The 16988-nt window shown below is 40.8% G+C and overlaps 1 protein-coding gene across 1 annotated transcript in view; it reads left to right on the plus strand.

Annotated features, from left to right (window-relative positions):
* The first annotated feature begins 16447 nt into the window (after nucleotides 1-16447).
* The window catches only part of UBN2 (ubinuclein 2), an 87296-nt gene continuing 86755 nt past the window's right edge, over nucleotides 16448-16988 (plus strand). Inside the window, exon 1 of the mRNA XM_077850101.1 lies at nucleotides 16448-16466. The gene's annotated coding sequence lies outside the window, so the exon portion shown is untranslated. The remainder of the gene's footprint in view (nucleotides 16467-16988) is intronic.

Below are 16988 nucleotides of genomic sequence, written 5' to 3' on the forward strand. Positions count from 1 at the left end.
CATGTGCCTTCCCCTGCCTCTTTTTTTTAAAAATTAAAAAAAAAATTTATTCATGAGAGACACACAGAAAGAGAGAGGCAGACACATAGGCAAAGGGAGAAGCAGCTCCCTATGGGGAGCCCATGTGGGACTCAATCCTAGGGCCCCAGGATCATGACTTGAGCCAAAGGCAGATGTTCAACCACTGAGTCACCCAGGTGCCCTACCTTCTCCTCTTTCTTGACCCCAGAATGGAGGGGAAAAACAAAGTTTGGGGCTCCACAGTTAACTCTTTATGAGAGAGGAAAGTAGATATATTTTTAGAAGCCCTGTCCACTAAGGCTGTGGTTCCTGTTTGATCATATTCCGTTTGGCTCTTTGCTGAGTCATAGCTCATTTCAAAAGTGTTAGAGCCAGTACCATACCTTGCACAAGAAAGCTCACAGATACTTGTTCATTGACTAATTAAGCATATCATAGATGGTAGAACAAAAGACTTATGAGACCTGACCTCATATAATTCTGGTTCCCATCTAATTATTGTTTTATTGTGTGCCAAGCATATCCTAGGAGCTAGGGATGCAAAGATAGATAATGCACAGTCCTGACCCTTAAGGAACTCAGTCCAAAAGGATTATATGCAACTAAACACAATACTGTGTTATTGGCAATAGGAACAAAGTGTTGATAGAAAATAAGGCAATGGGTTGAGGTGCCTGGGTGTCTCAGTGGTTGAGCATCTGCCTTTGGCTCAAGTCATGATAAATGTTAAATGTCATGTTAAATGTCAGCTCTTGATTTTGGCTCAGGTCATGATCTCAGGTTCATGGGATCAAGCCCCACTTGGGGCTCTAGGCTCAGTGCAGAGTCTGTCCCTCTCCCTCTACTGTTCACTCTCACTCTCTCTCTAAAATAAATAAATAAAATCTTTTCTAAAAAACTAAAAGAAAAGGGCAGCCCCTGTGGTGCAGCAGTTTAGTGCCGCCTGCAGCCTAGGGCATGATCCTGGAGACCCTGGATCGAGTCCCACGTCAGGCTCTCTGCATGGTGTCTGCTTCTCCCTCTGCCTGTGTCTCTGCCTCTCTCTCTCTCTCTCTCTCTCTCTCTGTGTGTCTCTATGAATACATTTTTTAAAAAATTAAAAAAAAAACTAAAAGAAGGCAATAGGAATGTTTGTATCCCTTATAAATCAACACCTCTTGCCTCATTTGGGAGAAGCAATCAGAATGGATCTGAAAGTCTGCAGCTAGCAAGATGCCCCTGCTTCCATGTGTGCAAGATGTGCAACATACATCTGAGTACATGGAAGCTGAAGGAATGCTTTCCTCCTTTAAGGCTTGGTAAATTTAAAGAGTTGAGAGCAGGTGGCCATTACTAGACCCCAATAGTTATATCTGCCTTTTTTTTTTTTTTTTGTATATCTACTTTTTAATGGTAAAAATTAATTAGTAATTTACTAGTAGTTCCTATATGTAGGATTCTGTTAATTTGATTTAGATAAATAGTCATCTCTGCCTCTTCATCCTATAAATACTTCTAAGGTGTGTAGGTATTTTATGATAGTGTTCAAACAGTGTTCTGTCTGTTGAGAGATGCTGTCAGAGAAGCAGCGCTAGAGACCTGATGATGCACCTGTGACCTAGCTTCACTCTGGACTCCAAGAATAAGTGAAGAACAGGGGATCCCTGGTGGCTCAGCGGTTTAGTGCCTGCCTTCAGCCCAGGGTGTGATCCTGGAGTCCCAGGATTGAGTCCCGCATCAGGCTTCCTGCATGGAGCCTGCTTTTCCCTCTGTCTCTGACTCTCTGTCTCTCTCTCTCTCTCTGTCTCTCTTGAATAAATAAATACAATCTTTAAAAAAAAAAAATAAGTGAAGAACATAAGACAGCACACACTCACCAGATGGGTACAACCAGCTGATGGGTGTATGTTGACTATGTAGTTTATGGTCAAATGCATACTTTTTGTTACATCAAAACCCTTCCTTTAAATACAATCTAGATGCCATATAATTCTAGGGAGTGGCCACATTGGTGGCTGGAGCAAAGGAAAAGAAAGAAGCAGATAGCAGGTCCCTACTCAGGCTGCCCCTCTTGGGGCAACACACTTTACAGACCATCATATGGAGTAAGTACACTGCTCCAAGGACCTAAACTATACATAAACTATGAATACATTTTATCTAATTTTATTCATCATAGTTTTTATATATTCATTCATCTATTCATGTATTTATTTAGACAGTTACTTATATCCAACTATGTTCTAGAAGAGAATTGAGATAAATTACTAAAATACACATTATAAAATATGAATAGAAGGCATTTAAGAATAAAAGAAGCCAAGAGTAAAGTTCATACACAAAAGTACATATAAGAATTACCAAAGATGGGGATCCCTGGGTGGCGCAGCTGTTGGGCGCCTGCCTTTGGCCCAGGGCGCGATCCTGGAGACCCGGGATCGAATCCCACATCGGGCTTCCGGTGCATGGAGCCTGCTTCTCCCTCTGCCTATGTCTCTGCCTCTCTCTCTTTCTCTCTCTGTGACTATCATAAATAAATAAAAATTTTAAAAAAATTAAAAAAAAAAGAATTACCAAAGATGGACCAGAAGTTCACCTTTAAGCTTCCTACCAACCAAAGCAAAGGGTAAAATATAACCAGATAAAAAATTCACAGTCCACCTATGTGAATGAACTCCCTAATGAGAAGGAAAAACTGGATTCTTAGTGATCTCTGATTGTTTCTTGGGTTCTAGTTACGTTTACTGCACTATGACTTAGACATAACTACATGCTTCACAAAAATTTCAAAGGAGCCTTATTGCTTCCCTAAATATATACAGGTTTTTCCTACTGTGTACAATTAAATAATTACACTTGTCTTTCTATTCTTAATTTCCCCTATAAACATATAATTATACTCCTTTGCCAGTTTTCTGACCACTGGGTAGTTATTAATATGGTGGAGCTGAGACATGTTATTCAAGTTTTTAAAATTACAAGTGGTTCACTTGGTAGAGCATACAACTCTTGATCTCAGGGTTGTGTGTTCAAGCTCCACATTGGGTGTGGAGCCTACTTTAAAAAAAAGGCAAATTACAAGTGCATGTTGGGATGAAAATGTGGGTAACAGTGACCTAAAGCATAATTGCCAGGTACTGTAAAAGCAGTGAAGGGGTGGGTTAGTGTAGTTTAACATTTACTAAGGAGATTCAATAAGAAATTTAGGGAAATTTGTTTTCTCTCTTGTCATGTAAGTAGTTACATAATATTCTCAATTTTGCTTCCTGGCCCATAAAGCCTAAAATACGATCTGGGCCCTTTACAGAAAGATTTGTTGAGCCCCACTCAACAAATTGAATTGAGAATATTGCCTTATCAGCCTCAAGTGAAACTTTCTCCAATGGAATATTTAAAAAGACAAATTTTTGGGACATGACTGTGTATAAGTCCACTTGCATAAGATATCTAAAGCTGTCAGATTCATAGAAGCAAAAAGTAGAACGGTCGTTACCAGGGACTGGAGAGAAAGGGGAAACAGCAGTGGTTTAATGGGTATAGTTTTAGCCCTCCTGGATGCAGAAGTTCTAGAAATATGTTTCACAACAATGTGAAGATACCTCATGCTACTTAAAATGATTAAGATACTAAATTTTATGTCATGGGGAGTCTTTTTGACCAAAATTTTAAAAAAAGTAAAGGTGTGTAAAAAGATATGCTGTACAAATACCAGTGAGAAGAAAGCTGGGGTGGCTGTCTGAATAAACAAAGTAAACTTCAGAGTGAAGAGTCCAGAAAGCCACCTGAATCATTCACCTCATCTTTCAAGTATCCGTACTGCTCCCAATATCCCTGACTCTGAAAAACTGTTCTTGCCAAAAGGCTAATTTATTTTCTTTGGATACTGTAGTTTTTCTTTTTAATCAGCTGCTGCAAGCCAACAGAATTTAATTAACTTACCATTAGTAAATGGCTTTCCTTGCTTGGTTAACAAAGGAACTACTCAGAAATATACTTTGGTTGAAGCCTCATCCTCGTTTATTCTTGTGAAGAAATTCTGCTGTGACGAAATCTCATTTTAAATTTTCTAATTTTTTTACCTTTGTTTTCCTGTGAGTTGGGGTTGTTGTAATGACTGCTTTTCTGGTCACGTGACCTTTATTGCATTCTCTCACCACTGCCACAGTATCATTACATAGCAAGCGTAATGTGTTGCCACCTAATTTGACACAAAACAATTCCCACTCCACTGTGCCTTAAAGGCTCTAATACCACAGGCTGAGGACCCATTACTGGAGTTTCTCTAATTATCAAGTGTGTGGATCCTAATGATATATTTAACGAAGGGAAAATGACCATTAGGTGGCTCTGTGGACCACTGGACCCATAGTAAGATGGACTTTGGCCAGGACTATATTTATTACTTGGTGGCTGCACTCCAGCAGTGGGCTTGTGGCACATTCTAGAATCCTGTGTATCACAGCCCTGAAAAGACCTGGGTATTCCTTAGTGTCCTGCCATCTGAGTAAATGGCCATAGGTCCTTTGTGGGAAAGGACTGAGGAAATCATGAAATAAATATATAGGGGATCCCTGGGTGGCTCAGCGGTTTAGCGCCTGCCTTTGGTCCAGGGTGCAATCCTGGAGTCCCGGGATCGAGTCCCACATCGGGCTCCCAGCATGGAACCTGCTTCTCCCTCCTCCTGTGTCTCTGCCTCTCTCTCTCTCTCTCTCTCTGTGTCTATCTCTATCATAAATAAATAAATAAATCTAAATAAATAAATAAATAAATAAACGAACTCATACAGTTCTGTGAGTTTTGGCAAATGTACGCGGTCATGTAACAAGGACCAGATAGATGATTTGGTTTTGTACAACAAAGTTATTTTTTATAAAGAATCCCAGGTTTAACTTTATGCTCATTCTCTGTGGTCACAACCACTATTCAGGAATCTGACCTGGGCATCTGTCCAGGATGGCAGAGGAACTAAAAAGGAAAAATTTAGGGGGGTGGGAGGAGCCTGAGTGGCTTAGTTGGTTAAGTGTCTGCTTTTGGCTCAGGTCATGATCCCAGGACCCTGGGATCGAACTCCGCATTGGGCTCTCTGCTCAGTGGAGAGCCTGCTTCTCCCTGTCCCCTCTATTTGTGCTCTCTCTCATTCTCTCTCAAATAAATACAATCTTAAAAAAAGAGAAAATTAGGGGATCCCTGGGTGGCTCAGCGGTTTAGCGCCTGTCTTCGGCCCAGGGCATGATCCTGGAGTCCTGGATCGAGTCCCACGTCAGGCTCCCTGAATGGAGCCTGCTTCTCCCTCTGCCTGTGTGTCTGCCTCTCTCTCCCTCTCTGTGTATCTCATGAATAAATAAATAGAATCTTTAAAAAAGAGAGAGAGAGAGAGAGAAAATTATAGAAAGGGTGATGCAGATACAAGTTGCAAACAATCAAAAATCCAATCAATAAAAAAATAAGATCGATAAATGGTATTGGTCTTCTCAGTAGCAACTCTGAAAGCTACAAAACCATGCTGCAGTGCCGTAAGAATTCAGAGGAAATTATTTCCAAGTAGAAATTGTCATTCAAATATGTAGTAGAACAAATATCTTTTCAGACATGTATATAAACATAAAATTATCTCTGGAATTATGTGCCAGACCAAGAATATGGGGGGGAAAAGCTAAGGAAACATGAAGACAGGCATATAAGAAGTGAGAACTCCAGGTTAAGAGCAGGTGAAGAGAATGCCCTGGATAATGACGGGGACGTACTTCAAGGTGCTGTGCAACTGTTTCAGAGAACAAAACCAAGACAGACCAGAGCAGGTCAGAGGCTCCAGGAGAGACTTACTCAAAATTAAATAGAATACCTAGATTATTAACATACTGAGAAGAGAGTTAGGAGATAAGCTCTATAGAAAATGAAGCAAATGGGACATTGATTATTAAAATGTTCAGGGAAGGAAAAGTAATCATCGTGTACTTCATGGTTCAGCTGGAAAAAGCATTTATAGGCCCTAAAACTATAAGTACTAAATACCAATTCAACCAAAAATTGATCCAACAGTATTAGGAGGAGAGGGGATGTAAAATGTTCATGTACGGAGGTGTGTGTGAGAAAAAGCTGTCTTCATATTTTATTGCACAAGGGTAAATGAAAATAAAGTGCATGATTTAGTTCTAATAATCAGAGGTGGCCGAGCAAAACCAGAGAATTGCTTAGACAAGCCATATTTGCAGGAAGCACTTTGCCACGTAGCAGAGAAGACATCACTGTGAACAGCTCCACAGCTGCTCATCGGGGAGGTGGAGAAGGGTAAATGCAAGCTCCTGGGTCATAAGCTTAATACCTGCCGGATGGATGGTAGCCTGGGTGGCTCAGCGGTTTAGCATCTGCCTTTGGCTCAGGGCATGATCCTGGGGTTCTGCGACCAAGTCCTGCATCGGGCATCCCACAAGGAGCCTGTTTCTCCCTCTGCCTGTGTGTCTGCCTCTCTCTGTGTGTCTCATGAATAAATAAAGTGTTAAAAAAAAAAAAAAAAACCTACCAGGTGGACACATGGCCCTGGGGTCCCCAGATATACATATTCACCAAAACAGCTGGTTCAGGAAAACACTTCATACTCAAAGATGAGTAACTCAGACAAATGGACAACACAGTTTATGGTCTATAGAAAATTAACCCAAGAGAAAAAGAAGGAAGTCAAGTGGTAAAAAATATCACCAGAAAATTGATGATATGTACATGAAAGCTATAACTAAGTATTTTACTCAAATAGAGAAAATAGTGGTAATTCACTGACATTTCATATTTAAGGTATCATTAAAAGTAATAAGTATATATAAGTGTACAATTCCAAATTAAAGTATAAAAAAGAGAAAATTCTGGGTGTCTCAGTGGGTAGAGTGTGCGACTCTTGATCTCAGGGTTGTGAGTTCGAGCTCCATGTTGGGTGTGGCAATTATCTAAAAATAATCTTAAAAAAATACTAAATTTCATCATTGGTCATAGTATGGAATTACAATGTCAAAAAGAAATCGAGGATTAAGCATATTATAAAAGTATCTTGTTAGGTCAAAAATACAAACCTTCCAAATTATCAGAAGTAACATATCCTAAACAAAGCGAACAGATCAGTTTAAGGGGGGGTTTTTAAGAGGCTAAAAGGAGAAAGCATGACATAAAATAAGGTGCCAGATCTATGCTCAAACATACCTCTCTTTTTTAAAAAAATTTTTATTTATTTATGATAGTCACACAGAGAGAAAGAGAGAGAGGCAGAGACATAGGCAGAGGGAGAAGCAGGCTCCATGCACCGGGAGCCCGACATGGGATTCGATCCCTGGTCTCCAGGATCGCGCCCTGGGCCAAAGGTAGGCACCAAACCGGTGCGCCACCCAGGAATCCCTCAAACATACCTCTCATGTTGAAAATGTTAATGGACTCCACTCATCTATTGTAAGAAAAAGATTGGCAGATTAGATCACAAAACAAAACCTAACTCTGCTGTTTACACATAATGTTAATAAAAAAAAAGGCAATACTATAATTGAGCAAATGCAAATAAAAGAGAGCAGGTGTCACAACCACACAGGGTTGAATCCAGGTCAAAAGCATTAAGCAAGTCAAAGAAACACACAAACACACTTTGAATGATAAAAGGTCCATTTCCCAATGAAGATATAACCGTTACGAATATGCAATGAAAGAAATAACATCAAAAAATAAAAATGAGGGACAGCTGGGTGGCTCAGTTGGTTAGGTGTTTGACTCTTGGTTTCAGCTCTGGTCATGATCTCAGTGTCCTGATTTGAGCCCCACATTGGGCTCCTCGCTCAGTAGGGAATCTGCTCATCCCCCACCCCCACTGTCCTCCCTCCCTCTGCTTACATTTGTGCTCATGCCTATGCATGCACTTGCTCTCTCAAATTTTTTAAAAAGATTTTATGTTTTCATGAAAGACACACACACAGAGGGAGAGACACAGGCAGAGGGAGAAGCAGGCTCCCTGCAGGGAGCCTGATGTGGGACTCAATTCCAGGACCCCGGGATCACACCCTGAGCTGACATGAAGCTCAGGCACATGACATGGCACATGAAGGCAGCCGCTCAGCCGCTGAGCCACCCAGGTGTCCCAATAAATACATTTTTTTTAAAATAATAAAATTATTTTTTATTGGTGTTCAATTTGCCAACATACTGAATAACACCCAGTGCTCATCCCGTCAAGTGCCCACCTCAGTGCCTGCCACTCAGTCACCCCTACCCCCGCCCTCCTCCCCCCAATAAGTAAATCTTTAAACAAACAATAATGATAAGAGCTACAAGGACAGTAGTCCCAACAGTAGAAATGAGAAAATGTAAGTAAAAGCATATAAGTAACTTAAGTATCACAACTAATAAGAATATCTTGTTAACATATCTTATGCCTTGAAAACAGAACAACTCCTTTTCAAGGAATCATAGAACATCAGTAAAGCTGACTATAAATAAGGCCACAAAGCAAATAACATCAATCAGTTGTGTAAGTTCTTACTATGCAACAGTCACCCGTCAAAGCACATCCTATATATTAACTCACTTAATCCCAACAACTTTAAAAAGTGTGTATATTATCATTCTCATTTTACAAACTATGGTTTGAAATGCTGAAGTTATTTGCACCGAAGTCACAGAGTTAGTTAGTAAACAGACCAATGCAAAAAGAGAACCAATGCAGACGTTTTATTTATTTTATTTATTTATTTATTTATTTTATTTTTAAAAGATTTTATTTATTTATTCATGAGAGACACAGAGAGAGAGAGGCAGAGACATAGGCAGAGGGAGAAGCAGGCTCCATGCAGGGAGCCCAATGTGAGACTCCAGGATTACGCCCTGAGCTGAAGGCAGACTCTCAACCGCTGAGCCACCCAGGTGTTCCCAATGCAGACGTTTTAAATCACAATGTCATTGGTAAAAGTTATCCACAAAATTAAGCACCTTGCCACCTAAACATCAAAAAGGAAAAGAAGGGACGCCTGGGTGGCTCGGTGGTTGAGCATCCGCCTTTGGCTTATGTTGTGAGCCCAGGGTCTTGGGATAGAGTCCAGCGTCAGGATCCCTGCAGGGAGCCTACTTCTCCCTCTGCCCATGTCTCTGCCTCTCTCTGTGTGTGTCTCATAAATAAATAAAATCTCTAAAACAAAAAAAGAAAAAAGAAAAAAGAAAGAAAAACAATTTAACAACAACAACAAAAAGCAAATAAAACCCTAAAAAAAAAAAAAACCCTCTTAATTTTGGGGTAAAAGAGAGTATCCAAACTGTTCTGAAACTGGATTGGAGATAAAGCTCAAAGGACAGGTTAAGCTCTTGAATCCTTATTATTAATAAACAGAAAAAAATGAGTGACTTAAGCATCTTATCAAGAAGTAGTGGTGCTTGGGTGGCTCAGCTGGTTAAGCATTGGATTCTTGGTTTCAGCTTAGGTCCTGATCTCAGGGTTGTGAGATCCAGGCTCAGGTGGGGTTCCGCACTCAGCATGGAGTCTGCGTGTCTTTCTCTCCATATGCCCTTCCCCTCCGCTGGTGCTCTGTCTCTCTCTCAAAGAAATAGATTAAATGTTTTTGTTGTTGTTGTTTTTTTTTAGAGAAACAACATTGAAGTAAACATAAGTACTCCACAAGAAAAACTGGTAAACTCTGAAATTGATTAATTTAAAACTAGAAAATAGGGTGCCTGGGTGGCTCAGTCAGTTAAGAGTCTGACTTCGGCTCAGGTCATGATCTCAGGGGCCTGGGGTCACGATTATACAAATGGCAGTGTACTAAAGATTGTTCTGCATATTGCGTTTTTCACTTAAGACTAGATTTTAGTGGGATCCCTGGGTGGCGCAGCGGTTTGGCGCCTGCCTTTGGCCCAGGGTGCGATCCTGGAGACCCGGGATCGAATCCCACGTCAGGCTCCCGGTGCATGGAGCCTGCTTCTCCCTCTGCCTCTCTCTCTCTCTCTGTGTGACTATCATAAATAAATAAATAAAAAATATTTTAAAAAAAAGACTAGATTTTAGTAATGAGATTTTTATTTAAAGATTTTATTCATTTATTCATAGACACACGCACACACAGAGGCAGAGACACAGGCAGAGGGAGAAGCAGGCTCCATGCAGGGATCCAGATTTGGGACTCGATCCCCGTGTCCAGGATCACACCCCAGGCTGCAGGCGGCGCCAAACCGCTGTGCCACCGGGGCTGCCCAAGATTTTAGTAATGAGATTTTTAAAAGATTACATAGAATCCCATTGTATGACTTAACTCATACGTGAAATGTATGCCAAAATCACTTAAATATATTAGCTTGGCAAAGATCAAAAAGTTTGATAACATATTGCCAATGGTACTGGGAAATAGAAACCTTCACAAATAGCTAGTAGAATACACATTGATACTTACTTTGGAGGGCAGTTTATCAGATTCAAAATGCACATATTCTTTGATTCAGCAGTTGAGTCAGATTGAGCACATTATATTTGCTGAAGAGTCGTTTCTATTTCCTTTCCCGTGAGCTATCTGTTCATATCTTTCTCTACTTTTCTATTAGGTTATTGTTTCCCTTTGACCGGTAGGAGTTCTTTATAGATTAGTGAAATTCACACTTTGTGAAATATGTTGTAAAATTGTTTCCATTTTGTCTTTTTAAAGATTTTATTTATTCATGAGAGACACAGAGAGAGAGAGAGAGGCAGAGACACAGGCAGAGGGAGAAGCAGGCTCCAGGCAGGAAGCCCGAGGTGGGACTTGATCCGGGGTCTCCAGGACCAGGCCCTGGGCTAAAGGCAGTGCTAAACCGCTGAGCCACCCAGGCTGCCCTGTCCTTTGTTTTTGACTAGCTCTGTTCTGTCCTGCAACAATTTGTTTTAAATAGTTTAAATTATCAATTGCACTTGGAAAGGCTTTCCCTAGTGTGAGATTTTTTCAATCTCAGCTGATTTCTTCTAAAGTTTTACTATTTCATCTTTTACATTTGAAACTTCGATTCACTAGAAATCTATCCTTTCGTAGGGTATGAGATACAATTTTATTCTTGTGCAGATGGCCACCCAGTTGTCTTATACTATTTAATTCATTCTTTCCTCACTGATTTGAATATTATATATTCAACAAAGACAGGAAAATGCACAAATGGAAAAGTGGAAAGTGATTATAAACAGGGAATTTACAGAAGAGGAAACCTAAAGAACTAACAGGTATATGAAGCAATGCTCAACTCCCTTAGTCATCAGAGAAATGCAAATTTGAATAATAATGACTGGCAAAAATTAAACTGTATTTGATGGTGGTGGTAGGGTGGAGGGCTGAAGTGATATAGGAACTCTCATGCAGCCATTCTAGAGAGCAGTCCCTTAATGTGGATCTGTGGCCTAGGACTCTTAGTTCTCACCTGACCATATGTCCCAAAAACATTTTCACACAGATCCAAAGGGCATATGAATGTGTTCACAGTTGCTCTGTGGTGGTGGTGGGGGAAGCAGGAGGTAATTTGAGCGTTCATCATTAAGAGAATACGCAAAACATGCTATTGCGGATTACTAATTAAAAGTTGTAAAATGGTGGGGCGCCACGGTGGTTCAATCGGTTGAGTGGTTGACTCCTGATTTCTGCTCAGGTAATGATCTCAGGGTTGTGAGATCAAGCCCGGGGTTGGGGGCTCTGTGCTCAAAAGGCATGAGATTCTCTCCATCTCCCTTTTCCTCTGCCCTCCCCTCTGCTCTCTCTCTCAAATAATTCTTTTTTTTTTTTAATTTTTATTTATTTATGATAGTCACACAGAGAGAGAGAGAGGCAGAGACACAGGCAGAGGGAGAAGCAGGCTCCATGCACTGGGAGCCCGATGTGGGATTCGATCCCGGGTCTCCAGGATCGCGCCCTGGGCCAAAGGCAGGCGCTAAACCACTGCGCCACCCAGGGCTCCCTCTCTCAAATAATTCTTTAAAAAGTTATAAACTGGTATAATACATTATAGCAATGTGGGCAGATCTTAAAAATATGGTATTGAGTGAAACAAACATAATGAGATATTATAATAATAAATTTACTATTAAAAATAGATGCAGGGCTGCCTGGGTGGCTCAGCGGTGGAATGTCTGCCTTCAGCTCAGGGTGTGATCCAGGGTCCTGGGATCGAGTTCCCCAGCGGGCTCCCCCTGGGGAGCCTGCTTCTCCCTCTGCCTGTGTCTCCGCCTCTCTCTCTGAATAGATAAATAAAATCTTTAAAAAAAAATAGATGCATATAAGACCATATATTTACAAAGTCACATGTAAACAAAAAATTAAACTTTATAACTTCTGTTATCGGGGTTAAGGAATGATAATAAGGTGAAATTTCAGGGAGGGGGTAGTAGAGAAAGAGATTGATAATGTGCCACAAACCAAGTATGATGAATTCAACCTTCTTTGCTTGAATTGAAAATGAAACAAGACAAAACTCAAGGTTACCAATAATCTCTGTTTTGCCAAGTGCAGGAATCATCTCCTAGTCCTTTTCTTACTAGACTTGGTAGCATTCAACAGATAGTTGACAGCACACTTTCTTGAAAGGCTTTTCTTCTAAGATCATGTTACTCTTCTACTTAAAATTTTCCAATGGCTCTGGTTTCATTTATAATAAAATCCCAGCTCCTTACACCATTCCACGTAAGCAGGCCCCTATCTCCCTCTCAGATGTGTCTCTCTCCACCTTGCTCACCGTGCTCTAGCCACTCAGACCTTTCTTCTAACTCACCAAGTTTACTCCCTTCGCAGACTTTGCACTTGCTTTTCTTTGTTATATTTTTCCTTTGGATCTTCCCAAAAGATTCTGGTCTCGACTCAAATGGGTCTTCCTCTGAGAAGACTAAAGAAGGATTAACATAACATTTCAACTGCAGTACATTCTACCTTTTTATGTTGATTGCCACTGCTATTGTCAATTAAGGTTTCACCTATTGTTCAACTCCAAAAGGCAACCGTCTTACCATATTCATTTTGGGGAAGATGAGAAACAAGAATTCGGAGACAATTCTGCTGCTCTGCCGCTAGGACATAACACTAAAAGAGAAGCACTAAACAGTGGGGTTGGTTTGTCCCTTTTCTATAAATATATGTCTCCATAGGTGCAATATTGCCATACCCTGGATTGAACATTAATATTAAACATGAGATTTAAGAGTTCGTAAAATTATCAAAATGCTGTGCTGGAAATGCTGTAGATAGTAATTTTTCACAAAAAAGGTATGAGTAGCTGGATCTCACCGAATATTTTATATACAACAAAACAAAATGCTTGATCTTATAGCATTACAGTTAGATGATATGAATACCTTAGATAATCTATGATTTTACACAAAGATATTCTGACTGCATTCAAGGGGAATTTGACTTTGACTTCTTCACAGCTTCCTCAAAGGCCCTTACTACTGAACAAGAGTATTTAGGATTTACCAAATTCCCAAGAAAATGCGTAGGTAGACGTGCTCTACCCCTAAAGAAATCCCAAAAGCAACAAAATTAATTTTTTCTTACCTATTCAGTCTGTAACTGCTAAGGTGGCTATCCATTTCAAACTAGTGACTGCAACCGGTTAGAAGACTATGAAATTAATTTTAAAGGTCAAAGCAGCCTTTAAGAAAAATTAAACAGGCTATAACAGAATTTAATTTAATTTAATTGAAAGTATCAGGGCACTTCATCAATCCTTATTCAAGGCTAGAATCCAGGAGGAAGAGCTGATATATAAGCAGGTATTTCACTCCAATTCCTGGGTTAATTTGTTGGACAGATTACATTGTACAGTCTAATTTTATTTATTATGACTACTCATGATTTATAAAATTGTGTACCAGGGCATTTTATTTGTTGATAGAAGATCTAGAGTTTTCAATTGAGTTCCAATAAAGAACTTAATGTACATTTTTGGGAAAAGGTGTGTCATCATGTATGGTGTAGGTGTGCACTATATGTGTGTTGTACTATTTATTAATCAAATTTGTGTAAATTGTTCTCAAAGAAGTTGCTTTATTATTAGAAGAAAAAGAAATAATAAAGTGAAAAATACAGGATCTGTGTTCAGGTTTACTTGCTAGATTTGGAAGTGCAGTGGAAACACTGAGGAAAAAAATGTTACTCTAATAATCAGAAAACAGATTTTACATTTTTTTTTTTAAAGATTTTATTTATTTATTCATGATAGTTACACAGAGAGAGACAGAGAGGCAGAGACACAGGTAGAGGGAGAAGCAGGCTCCATGCAGGGAGCCCGACGTGGGATTCGATCCTGGGTCTCCAGGATCGTGCCCCAGGCCAAAGGCAGGCGCCAAACCGCTGCGCCACCCAGGGATCCCCAGATTTTACATTTTAAAGAAAAAGAGAATGCAGTTCCAACAAGAGAAAGATTAATACCTTCAAAATTAAAGGACATTTGAAAATATAGCATATAAGTCCCTAAAATATGTTAAGGAAACAGGCATAAAGTTATTGATGCAGTTTCTCAGTTGCTTCACAAATATGAGAAAGACAATCTTTGTGTTTAGTTGTGGCAGGAGAGAAATGGTTCATACTAAGTGCTAAGAAACCACTTCCTCCAATATGTTGGTGCATATGTTTTTGGTGGCAAAGCAGCTGATAAATTCAAAATTATGCTTCCTGGCAATAACACAGTATCAACTCAATTACCATAGAACATTGAGAAGAATCAATGATTACCATGGAATTATAGTCCAACTTGATGAGAGTACTAATTCAGTGAGTTCTTTAATACTTTTATGTCAGATATGTGTAGCAAGACCATTTTATAGAGGAGTCTGTATAGAGAAAAATATAGTTAAAATTAGAAAACAGCATTTAAGTCAATAAAAAAACTTCATGCAGTTTATAATGGATAACAATGCATAAAAAGACCTGTATACAATTTATAATGGGATTGCAAGTAATGGAACAACAACTATGATCAGGAAACCATAGAGATCCAAAAAAATTGTTGAGGGACGCCTGGGTGGCTCAGCAGTTGAGTGTCTGCCTTTGGCTCAGGGTGTGATCCCTGCGTTCCAGTACTGAGTCCCACATGGGGCTCTCTGCTGGAAGCCTGCTTCTCCCTCTGCCTATGTCTCTGTCTTCCCTCTGTCTCCTATGAATAAATTAAATTAAAAAAAAAAAGATAAAAATAAAAATCAAGCTCAATAGTAGACCGGATATACATGCAGCATTGTCTTCATGCATTCTAGACTGGAATCAGCCTATGAACAGGCATAAACTTCCATGGCTTTAAATAAAATCTTTACTAATTTGCTTCTGTACTATCTATATTAAGCTTGGTTTCTACATTGTATTATAAACACACTTATATTGTATTAATTTTGTTATTTTACACAAGTTTTGTGAATGTGTACGTGTGTGTATACTGGGTTTCAATGTAGAATCTATTTCTGTGAGTTGTTCAAAAGTTGGGAAAACTATGCGTTAGAAGTTAGAAGATAACTTTGGAAGAGTAACACCTGCTGAATGATTTGGCCCACAGATTACCAGTTTGCCAGTGTAGTTAAATTGTGGGTGATACTGACTATGCATTCTGTATGAAGTACAGAAAACTTTTTATTTTTTTTAAAGATTTTATTTATTTTTTCATGAGAGGCACAGAGAGAGTGAGAGAGGCAGAAGCAGGGAGCCTGACATGGGACTTGATCCCAGGTCTCCAGGATCAGGGCCTGGGCTGAAGGCGGCGCTAAACCGCTGAGCCACCTGGGCTGCCCTGAAGTGCAGAATATACTTTGTAGGTAAGTTGCAGCCAGGACAAGTAATGACGTAATAAAACGTGTTTTAGAAGCATCAATATAGGGGATCCCTGGGTGGCTCAGCGGTTTAGCACCGCCTTCAGCCCAGGGTGTGATCCTGGAGTCCCGAGTTTGAGCCCCATGTCAGGCTCCCCGCGTGGAGCCAGCTTCTCCTTATGTCTCTGCCTCTCTGTCTCTCTCATGAATAAATAAAATCTTAAAAAAATAAAAAAAGAAGCATTAATATAGTCGCACTGCAAGACTGGCAGGAAGAGACGGAGGACAGTAAAGGGCTACTAAAGGACACTTAAGGGCTCCTAAAACAATGTAGAAATGAGACCACCAGGGCACCATCAGAATGGGAGCCACTGCAAAGAAGATAATGGAGGTAAAACATACCACCAAGGAAAAATAAGAGCAGTTCAGAGGTGGGAGGGACCCCTCGGGACATCCTTTCCATCGCTTATCTTCATACAGTTAGTAACAGAATAAAAAAAAAGAGAATTTGTCTATAACGTCATACCGACGCCATTGAGACTGTCTATGACGCCATACCGACATTAAGACTTTGTCTATAACGCCAGTGACTACATTGAGAATTTGTCTATGACGTCATACCGACTACATGGAGTATGACGTCATAGTGACTCCATCAAAGAGTCATCAATAGGTGTTAACGTCGTCAATCCGGTTAATGGGATGAGCAGAAGGCGTGAGTTCGCTTTAGGATCTGGAGAAGAGTCCGGGACCTCGGGTTTGCTTCCTATTCGATGGAGGAAAACGGGCAAGAACTCCGTCATCCTTTTAAATCTGAATCCCAAGGAGTTCCTCAGAGGCGTGCCCACGGCCCCGCTCCGCCTCGAGTCGGGCGCGGAGGCGTTCTGCCTCCAGAGCGCGTTCCCTAAAGCGCCACCAAATCGTTTTGAGAAGCGTCCCGTTGGTTTCGACAGTTGAGGCTTCACGGACGAGCCCGGGACTCTCGGTTTACTCAGTTACCCCAACCGCGAAACGTTACGGAGCGTTTTCACTGCGGTGCCCCGCACTGAGCGGCCCGCGCGGCCGGGCCAGGGCAGCCGGCGGCGGTCGGGGCACGCGAGGCCCGTGGGCGGCCGCCGCACCGCCAGGCTGGCTGCGGGGAGCCATTTCCTGGCCTCCCCGGGTCCCGGGGCGCCGGGCGAGCAGGCGCTGCGGCGGGTCCTCGCGTCCGCCCTCAGCCCCGTCTCCGTCTCCTCCT

The sequence above is a fragment of the Canis aureus genome, chromosome 15 (assembly GCF_053574225.1).
Source record: "Canis aureus isolate CA01 chromosome 15, VMU_Caureus_v.1.0, whole genome shotgun sequence".
Classification (NCBI taxonomy): domain Eukaryota; kingdom Metazoa; phylum Chordata; class Mammalia; order Carnivora; family Canidae; genus Canis; species Canis aureus.